Source organism: Herpailurus yagouaroundi, unplaced genomic scaffold (assembly GCF_014898765.1).
Source record: "Herpailurus yagouaroundi ecotype Mexico unplaced genomic scaffold, PumYag 163, whole genome shotgun sequence".
Classification (NCBI taxonomy): Eukaryota; Metazoa; Chordata; class Mammalia; order Carnivora; family Felidae; genus Herpailurus; species Herpailurus yagouaroundi.
Window position 1 is genome coordinate 54,331,853 of NW_024412404.1, and position 9,201 is coordinate 54,341,053.

The window sequence follows — 9,201 nt, forward strand, 5'->3', positions numbered from 1 at the left end:
AGGTCAATAGGGTTTTATAAGCATTAAAAAAAAATCAATGATAAATCCTCAGAAGAGAGGGATTAAGAGAGAACTCGCATATATCTTTCCCTATAATACTTTACATGTTGTATAATTTCGTTCTGTATTTACACAACAACGTAGGGGGAAAAAATCTCTGTTTACTCTTAGGAGGAACTGTTATTTCCAGCAGTGGGGAAGATATCCTCCCTGGATGCCTGTTTTTTTCTGGGGGTCGAAGCAGGACATCCCAATTCCTGATTCTCTGCCCGTACCCCAAGAAGTGCCTCCTGTACAAGAGTGTATGTCTGTGGAGGGTGAATGGGGGCAGGGGAGGAAGGGCATAGCACCAGCCAGTTCCTGCAAACCCCTTATCCCACACACCTTCATCCACAGACCCTCCTGAATAACCGAAAAAAGCTGAAAAAAGCCCGTGTGGACGATGGGATTTCTAAGGTGGAGGCTCAGCTCCCACGTGCAAAGGGAGTAGGTGGAAAATTTGACGAAACCCTGGAGATGGCTGGCGGAGTCCCAGGAAAGCTTAAATTATCTCCAGGCTTGAGTTTTTCCTGGTAGAGACTTCAATTCTCCTCGTCCCCTTGCGCGGGGAGTCCAGCTGGCAAGGGAAGAGTGAGCAACATTGGCCCCTGCTGGCCACGGCCACTTCCGCCCGCCAAGTCTCTCCACTTCCGGTCTCTCTGGGCTCCGCTCTCTCTCCATTTCCTGTCTCCCCACTTCCTTTCTCGGCCTTTGCCTCCCGCCCAGTCTTCTTACCTGTGTCTTTTTTTTTTTTTTTTTTAATTTTTTTTTCAACGTTTATTTATTTTTGGGACAGAGAGAGACAGAGCATGAACGGGGGAGGGGCAGAGAGAGAGGGAGACACAGAATCGGAAACAGGCTCCAGGCTCCGAGCCATCAGCCCAGAGCCCGACGCGGGGCTCGAACTCACGGACCGCGAGATCGTGACCTGGCTGAAGTCGGACGCTTAACCGACTGCCCACCCAGGCGCCCCATTCTTAACCTGTGTCTTAACCCGCCACTCCCGGGCCTGGGAGCCCAGACCCCTCTTGGACTCAGCCCTTCCCAAGTTGGCCCTTTACAGGGGCCAGAGCCGTGCCCGGGAGGCCCCCTCGGGCTCCACAAAGCTGCCCTGCTTGGAGCTGTATCAGCTGGGCTCCTTTCCTGCTTTAATTTTCTCTTTTCCCTCCTTTTTAGCTCCAGGGTGAGGAGAGGCTGGAGGCAGAGGAGGCTTTGGGAAGCTGCTCCGCCAGGCCAGCTATGACTTGGCCGAGGAAGGGATCCAGGCTCTGCAGACGGGACAGGCAGCACAGAGCAGACGCTCAAGTTTCTCAGACTTCCTTGACCCCCAAGGTTTGACGAGAGGTGACCGGCCTCTGGCTCCTCCAGCAGTGCCGGCCACGATGGTTCCCGAAGCACACTCCCTCAGGGCCCTGGCCAGAGCCCCAGCAGACTGGGGGCGTGGGTCGTTTGGCACAAAACCTATTCGGTGAACAATGACTCTCCCCACATAAGTGGCAACTTTCCACCGGGCAGAATTTATTTTCCACTTGAGAAGCTAATGAAAACCAGTCACGGTGAAAAACCCAGCCAGAGAAAGAATGTAGGCTTTCTTTTCTTCAATAGGAGAATCACTCCGGACTCTGGGTGGTTCTTTGTGGACTCTAGACCCAGGGAGAAGAGGGGGTCCCCAGACTCCTGTCGGGACCCGAGCCTTGGGGTCAGACAGGCAGCTGAGTGGGGTTGGCATTAGATGCGGGCGCAGGAAACGTTCGCACTCTGGTGGGGGGTGGGCGTGTGGGGAATTCCTGGGCAGGGGAGAATTCTGGAACATCTAAATATAGTGGGAACATCAGAGCTAGAGAGCCCAAGAGAGATGGGAACTTAGCTCAATAAATAACTCACTTTCTTAGCTGTTTCTCTCAGTTCCTGTGCTGAAGTGGGTGCAGGGAAATTCTGTGCTGAGTCTCAAACGCTCCAGGTTTCATGTTCTCTCTTCATGGCTTAATTTGACCACCGCTTTTCGCATCTCGACATGCTGCCTTCGCTGGGGTGTTGGGCCTACTCGGGCCCTCTTGACCCACAGAGTGCCCTGCCTCCTGCTCCTCCCCCCCATCACCCGGGATACTGACAGTATGACTCACTTCTGCTGGCCTGTGATCTTTCAGATGCTCCCTCCCCTGCCTAACAACCTTCCGGGGCCCTTCTACTTCGAAAGCCTCTGAGATGCCGAAATTCAGCACGCGACGCACACCGCCTAACTGTACTCTTTTTCGCCCCAGGTCCTTTTTTGTACGTGCTGTCTCTGCTCCAGAAATCCCCTTTCCCTTTGGCCGTGCCTCCTGGAGATTCTCTGCGTCCTTCGAGAGGCAGCTCGGGTATTGGCCTCTCTTCACCACCACCTGCGCTGCTCCGAAAAGTCAGTCCCGAGCGCCCAAGGCAGCGTGTACAGGCTCTGGTCAGAGCACTTTGGACACCGAGCCGCGGCCGTTCAGACCTTGGCCGCATTGATCTCTCGGAGCCTCAGGTTCCTTGTCTGTAAAATGGGGTGACAGGACCTCCTGTGTGGGGCTGAAGTGGGGTTACTGATGAAGGGAGGCATACGAAGGGGATTACATTATTAGACATTATTGGACAGTTTGAGGCACTGTATTTTATTTGTTTTCGTGTCCTTGGCTCCTGAGACAGAAGCCAATTGCGGGGTTTTCTTTGTGTGTTGATGGCTGCTTTGTGGTGCGTTCTCTGTCTCTCTCTCTCTGTCTCTCTCTCTCTCTCTCTCTCTCTCTCTCTCTCTCTCTCTCTGCGTACACGTCCCTGTTAGGACTGAGTCCTTCATAAGGATACTGTCCTCATTCCCCCACTGTGCACAGCTTCCCAGAAGTGCTCAATTAAACATCAGCCCAGCAAACAGAGGCACGAAGGGGAAGGAGAAACCGTTCAAGCCTGCCAGTCCTGAAGGGTCGGCACTGTGGTTGCACCCATTTTACAGATGAGGAAACAGGTTCAGGAGGTGCAGACTTGCCCGAGGCCAAACAGCTCGTAACTAGAGAGGCTACGAGTTGAGCGCAGGCCCTTCTGAGTCCAGAATTTGGGGGCACAGACGCCAGGTGCAGAGTCGGAGGAAGGCACGGCTATACCAAGCGTGTATGCATTCTGTAGTTGGTGAGCACTTTCTCCCGAGTTAGCCTGTTCACTCAGCAGTAGCCCCAGGAAGGTTCTCTCCAGCTTAGAGGTGAAGAAATGGACGTTTGCACGAGGTCGGCCCACTGCATCCCGGTTCTCTCTAATGGCAGCGTCTCCCCTTGCTGGCCAGGCATGACCTCCCAGGCCCTGGTAAGCTTGTCTTCAGGAATCTGACCCCTGCTACAGTCCCAGTCACCCCTGGCGTGTCCTCAGCAGCTCCCACGTCTCCGGGCTGAGCCCAAAGAACCAAGCCTTGCGTGCAGACAGAGGGGTTTGGGAACCCTGAGGGTCTGTCAGAGCGAGCGGCCTTCCGGACTGGGGCTCCCACTGCAAGGTCGACCTCAGCCACCTGACTCCGGGCATCACCATCCTCACTAGGTATAAAGGCTCAGCTCCCTGAACAGGGGTCCGATCCTGAGCTGATTCTTCTTCAGGAGTCACTGCATCTGGGCCCTGGAGTCCCCCGGGGGATCCCTGTCCAGTGGTGAGAATCAAGCTGAGCCCTGGCTAAACAGGTACCTCCATTTGGCCCCCAGATGCTATTATCAGAATGGCCATCCCCAGATGTACCCTTCAGGTGGGATGGGGCGGGGCTCGCCCGGCTGGGCGGGAGCTTTACCTGGGGCCTCCACTTGGAGGTTTGGGCGACGGGCCAAGTTTACTGCCATCAGAAAATTAACAAAAAAAAAAAAAAAAAAATGTCTACGTATGTGTCAGGCAGGGAGTGGGAGGTGTTAGGGTAACAGAAGAAGACTGGCTTGTTACAAAATGCCTGAGTATCTCTGCAGAGTTCAACACGTACAGGAAGAAGACGGAGTGAGTTAGCCGCTCCCATGTGGCACAGGGCACTGCGCCTGGACTCCCAGTGATGGGCAGATGGGCTGAGGCCCGGCTGGGCGGGGACCCTGCCCCTGTAGCCCTCAGCCTCCACAGCCCCCCGGAGAGCAATGCAGGGTTAGCTGGGAAGGTCCCTGTTCACGTGGGAAGCCCAGGGCACGGCTCAGGTCACTTCCTCCCATCCGAGGGGCCGGAGCTGAGGCTCAGAGGCTCACTCTTCTCCTCTGGTGTCCCCATGACACACGTGTGACAGCTCGGTACTTGTCCCGCAGTCCGGGGATACTCTGTTCTGATTTGTCCAGTCTTCGTTCTCCCCGATTTTCGGCTTTAGAGGTTTCTATGGACAGGTGCCCGGGCCCAGAGACTCGTTCCTCCAGCTGCATCATTTTTAACAGCTTTGTCAGGGTTAGGGGTGGCCGTGGTAGGGCTTCCTCGGATTTATTATTTTCAACAACTGGGGGCCAGGTTCTTTTCTGTCTCCGTCACCAATTCCCACCCGTCCTTCAGGCTGTGTTAACTTGCCGGGCTGCCCCAGCAAAAGACCACAAACTACCCGGCTTCAACAATGGCAATGTGTTGTCTCACATTTCTGGAAGCCAGAAGTCCAAGGTTAAGGTTAACAGGGTTGGTTCGCCCCGACGTTATTTCCTCCTTCCTGTGAGGCAGGGTCTGTTCCAGCTTGTCTCCTGGCTTGTGCTGGTTTGCCGGCCATCTTCGGCCTTCCTTGGCTTGTAGATGCATCGCCCTGATCTTTGCTTCCGTCGCACCTGGCATTTTCCTGTGCTCATCTGTCTTCAAATTTCCCGTTGGCCGTGAGGATATCGGCCCTATTGATTAGGGGCCCACCCTAGTCCAGTATGACTGATTATATCTGTAATAACTCGATTTCCAAATAGGGTCCCATTCTAAGGTACCAGGGGCTAGGTCTTCAACACATGAACTCGGGTCGAGGGAGACCGCATCCAGTCTGAAACAAAGGCTCATCAGGGAATCTCACCTCCTCCAGGAAGCCTTCTGCACCCGCTTAGGCTCATGCAGTCCCTGTTCTCTGGAACCCCCACGGCACATAGTGTTAGAGGAACTCAGTGGCCTCAGCTGTGCCTGGCCTCCCTGGGTGTTTACATTCTGGTCTAAGGCTGGACTGGACTCCAGGTCGGTAACATTTCCAGTGTTGGAACACCAGCACAGCGCAGCAGAAACCCTCTGATCTAATATTATTGGGACTGGTGGTTAGGCGGTAAATTGGAAAGCCGGAAGGAATGTCAGTGGAAGGCTGGCCAGCGACACGGGTGCCGCATGCAGCGGGCAGCAAGTTTATGCAGGAATAGAAAGCAGAGGTTAGGCGCTGCATTGGGTGAGTGGAATTTGGCTAGGAGAGATTCCACATAAAAAACAAACAGCAGCCCTTGAACCCGAGATGAATGAAAACTGGATGCAAAGTCATCGGACCTCCCATTGAGAGTGCATTTTTTTTTTTTTTAAAGGAACCATCAACACTCTGGACCATTTAAGATCTCTGCCTGCTTTGGATGTCGAGGGAAGCAGCCCTACAGAACCATCTGGGGGCTTTAGAGTGGAAAGGAATTCTGGGTCAGAGTAAGGGGCCCCCATGGAGCCTGGATTCAGAGAAGCAAAGTGGTCTTCTGACAGTTAAGCTGCAAAACAAACATAGTAGGTCAGAGCAGAGAACAGCGAGGACATTGTTTCGCGTGACTCGCGGCCTTCTCGTGTGAGAATGTGGTCATCGGAAGCGAGTGCGTGTGAGCTCGTGTGTCTGTGCGTGTGTGTGTGTGTGTGTGTGTGTGTGTGTGCGTGTATAGTCCAGGGAGGCCCAGGAAAGAGAGAGGATACTGCCTTTGCTTAGCCAGACTCAGCCAAAGCCAAGCAGGGAGTCCTGGCTTTCACCAAGGGACAGAGGGGACCAGGGGTCTAGGAAGGTGAGTGCCCAACCCGAACCAAAGCTCTGTCCACTGGGGGGGATACAGGAACACTGCGGGTGCATTGAGGTTTTATAGTGTGATGCCTCTATGATTAATGCGACCTATACCCTCACCACCCACCGCCCATCCCTTCATCAGATTCCAAGCTCACCCAGCCAGTGAGGAGAGAAACTGGCCTTCGTGCCCAGGCGGGCTAAGTCCCGTTCGGGCCCCGAGCCTCTGTCCTCACAGGTTGGGTGATCTTTGGACAGTGGCCTCATCTCTCCGAGCTTCAGTGTCCTCACCTTTGAAGTGAGTTTAATAACAGTACCTGCTACATAGGCTGCCGTGAGCATTCGCAAGATGATCCGTGTAAAGTGCTCGGCACAATGGCTAGCACAGGGCAGGCCTTTCAAACGTATAAGCTACCGTCATAATTACAAGTATTGCAACAATTTATACATCAGCCACATGCCCTTGAGAAACGGACCAATCCCAGGGGGCTGACTGCAGCCAGCTTCTTGAAGTCACAGCATCCGTCTTCATTGTCGCACCCCAGTGCTGACGGCGGTGTCTGTGTACTAGGTCTTTTTTGTGCACTAAGTATTTTTTGAGGCAGTGAATGGATGATTGGGTGAATTAGCGAGCGGCAAGTCAAGTTTCTGGTCTGGTAGGTTCAGGACTGGGGTTAAATTTGAAAAGGTAAGCTGCCTTTTTTTTTTTTTTTAATATTTGTTTATTTTTGAAGGAGAGAGAGACAGAGCATGAGCATGGGAGGGGCAGAGAGAGAGGGGGGAGACACAGAATCCGAAGCAGGCTCCAGGCTCTGAGCTGTCAGCACAGAGCCCAACGTGGGACTCGAACCCACGGACCGCGAGATCATGACCTGAGCCGAAGCTGGACGCTTAACCGACTGAGTCACCCAGGCGCCCCCGCAAAGGTAAGCTGTCTTATACGCCTGGTGACCAGCCCACCTCTCTCTGGGGACAGCTGACCCCAACTAACCCTAGCACACTCCTAGCTCGCTCCTGGGGGAGGTGGCAGGGGGTTGCAGACAAGGAGCTCCCCTCGCAGCCACTTGGTCACCAGCCCGGAGTTTGGGTCATTTCACCAAACTTCCCAGGCTGCTGAGTTGGGTCGCTTACACCTGCTTTTGTTTTATAGCAGTTCGGGGGAAAGCAAAATCGTCACTGAGCAAACGCACTATCCTCCGGTGCCTTGTTACTTACTCCAAGTATGTTCAATGGACCAGTGAAATTGATCTCAGCGAGGAACTTGTTAGACATGCAAACCCTTAGGCCAGGCCTATGGAATCAGAACCTGCGTTTCTGACCCCCAGGGACAGTGTGTGTGTGTGTGTGTGTATCAGAGTGACAGAGCGCTGCTCCAGTGCAACTTTCATGGCGAACCCACCATCTACCTAATTGACTCTGGCAGAAAAATCCAGCATCTAGCGGTTGCCACCGCTCCCCAGCTCCAGAATTTGCATCCCAGGGGCTGCCCAACAGGACAGAGGTTTGTGCTTCTTCCTGCCTTGTGATCTCCCCTCTTCTTTCCTGAAACTCCTATACTGCTCCACAGCCCTGCCTTCCTTTATCATTTTAATGACATCCCTCTGCTATTTGCTGATTGACTCAGTATTTGTTTCCCTGAAAAGCACGTTTTTATTTCAAGGGAGTTGTCCACGTGAGCTCTACTGCTGTGCTCTGTCCCGTTGCTCCTGGCGGGTACTGCTCCAGACCTGGCATGCACCCTCTGGGGCTCAGGAGCAAATAGGATCCTTAGACTTCCAGACAATCCCTGCGCCCCTCCTCTGTGCTTTCTTCACCTGCTCAGATGTGCTGTCCTAGCACGGAGGAACGCCCTCCCTCCATTCTTTCTCCCCGTCTCTTACCTGCTCTGGAGAGAATTCAAACACAAGCCAATGACAAACAGAAAACTCCAGTGACAGCCCAAGAACTCCTAAATTTTCCAGATTGCTGGCACCACTTCCTCTACCTTTATATCCTTACATGCCTAAGCAAGCCTGCCCCTCCGGGCCCAGCCCCAGCAGCTGCAAGCAAGTGCCTGCTCATTCCAGATGCTTTGAGAAATTGCTGGGGCTCCAGGGATCAGTCTCTTCCGATCTCTTCCCAGAATGGGGTACAGCTAAGGAGCGCGGTCCCTCAGAGTGGGGAACAGAGAATGGAGCCCAGAACTCTCTCAAATCCAACTTTTTCAAAGGCTCCCTTGGCTTCTCACATGGAATATCAACCAACCAACCAACCAACCAACCAACCAATCAACGAAACAACCAATAAATAAACCTGGTGAATGCGCCACAGGAATCCCAAGGCAGATAAAGAAAAGCTCCCAGTTGGCAGGGTTGTGGCAAAGAGCTCTATCTCTATCCTGGGCAGCTGTATGTGGGAACTCAAAAGAAAGGTCTCGAATTTTCCTCAGGCACCCAGAAATTACGTTTCTATCCTCAGAGTCAAGTTGAAAATAGTGGTTGGAAATCTTGTGTCACTTTGCCAGAGAAGGGGGATTGGGAGATGATGTGATTCCCAGTTGGTTCCTGTGGTCCCGCATTTGCAAAGGGCTTCTTGGTAAGGTAGGGACTCCACACTGGCCCCCTTGTGCTCTCGATAGGTGCGAGGAGGCCAGTATTTCGCCTCCAATCCTTTTATTCTCTAGAGCAGAGTTTTTCATTTTGGGTGGGAGAAGCGAAGCCATTGAATAATTCATTTCGTAACGAAGAGTTAATCATTTCTTAAAGCCTTCCGCCTCTCACCAGCTGACCCTATAATTAGACCAAGCGTGATCATTTCCTGCTGGCTCTCCAAAGCAAGATCTATTAGTCAGGGTCTATCAGGAAACAGATGACATGCTCAGAATAGGATAATTTAACAACTCCTTTAAAAAAAAGAACTATTTACGAGAGGTGTAGGGAAACCAAATGGGATAGTACAGGCTACGGGGCCAATAAATGACTGTGGGACTCTTACCACCCTGGGCCTGAATGGGTAAGGGCAGAGAGCGTTACGGGAGTCTGGAAGGAGACAGTCGAATGGAGAGGGTCATTTGGAGAGGAGACGGGCCCGTCGCCTGGGGGCCTTAGCCAGCCTGAGCGACCCTGCGAGAAGGGAGCCAAAGGAATGACTACTCCAGCCTCAGTCTCCTTCTTCTCTGGGATCTCGTGCTGCACCCTCACCCAACCCCCACCTCCCTCGCCGACCCAACCCCATCAGGAGCCTCTTAATGT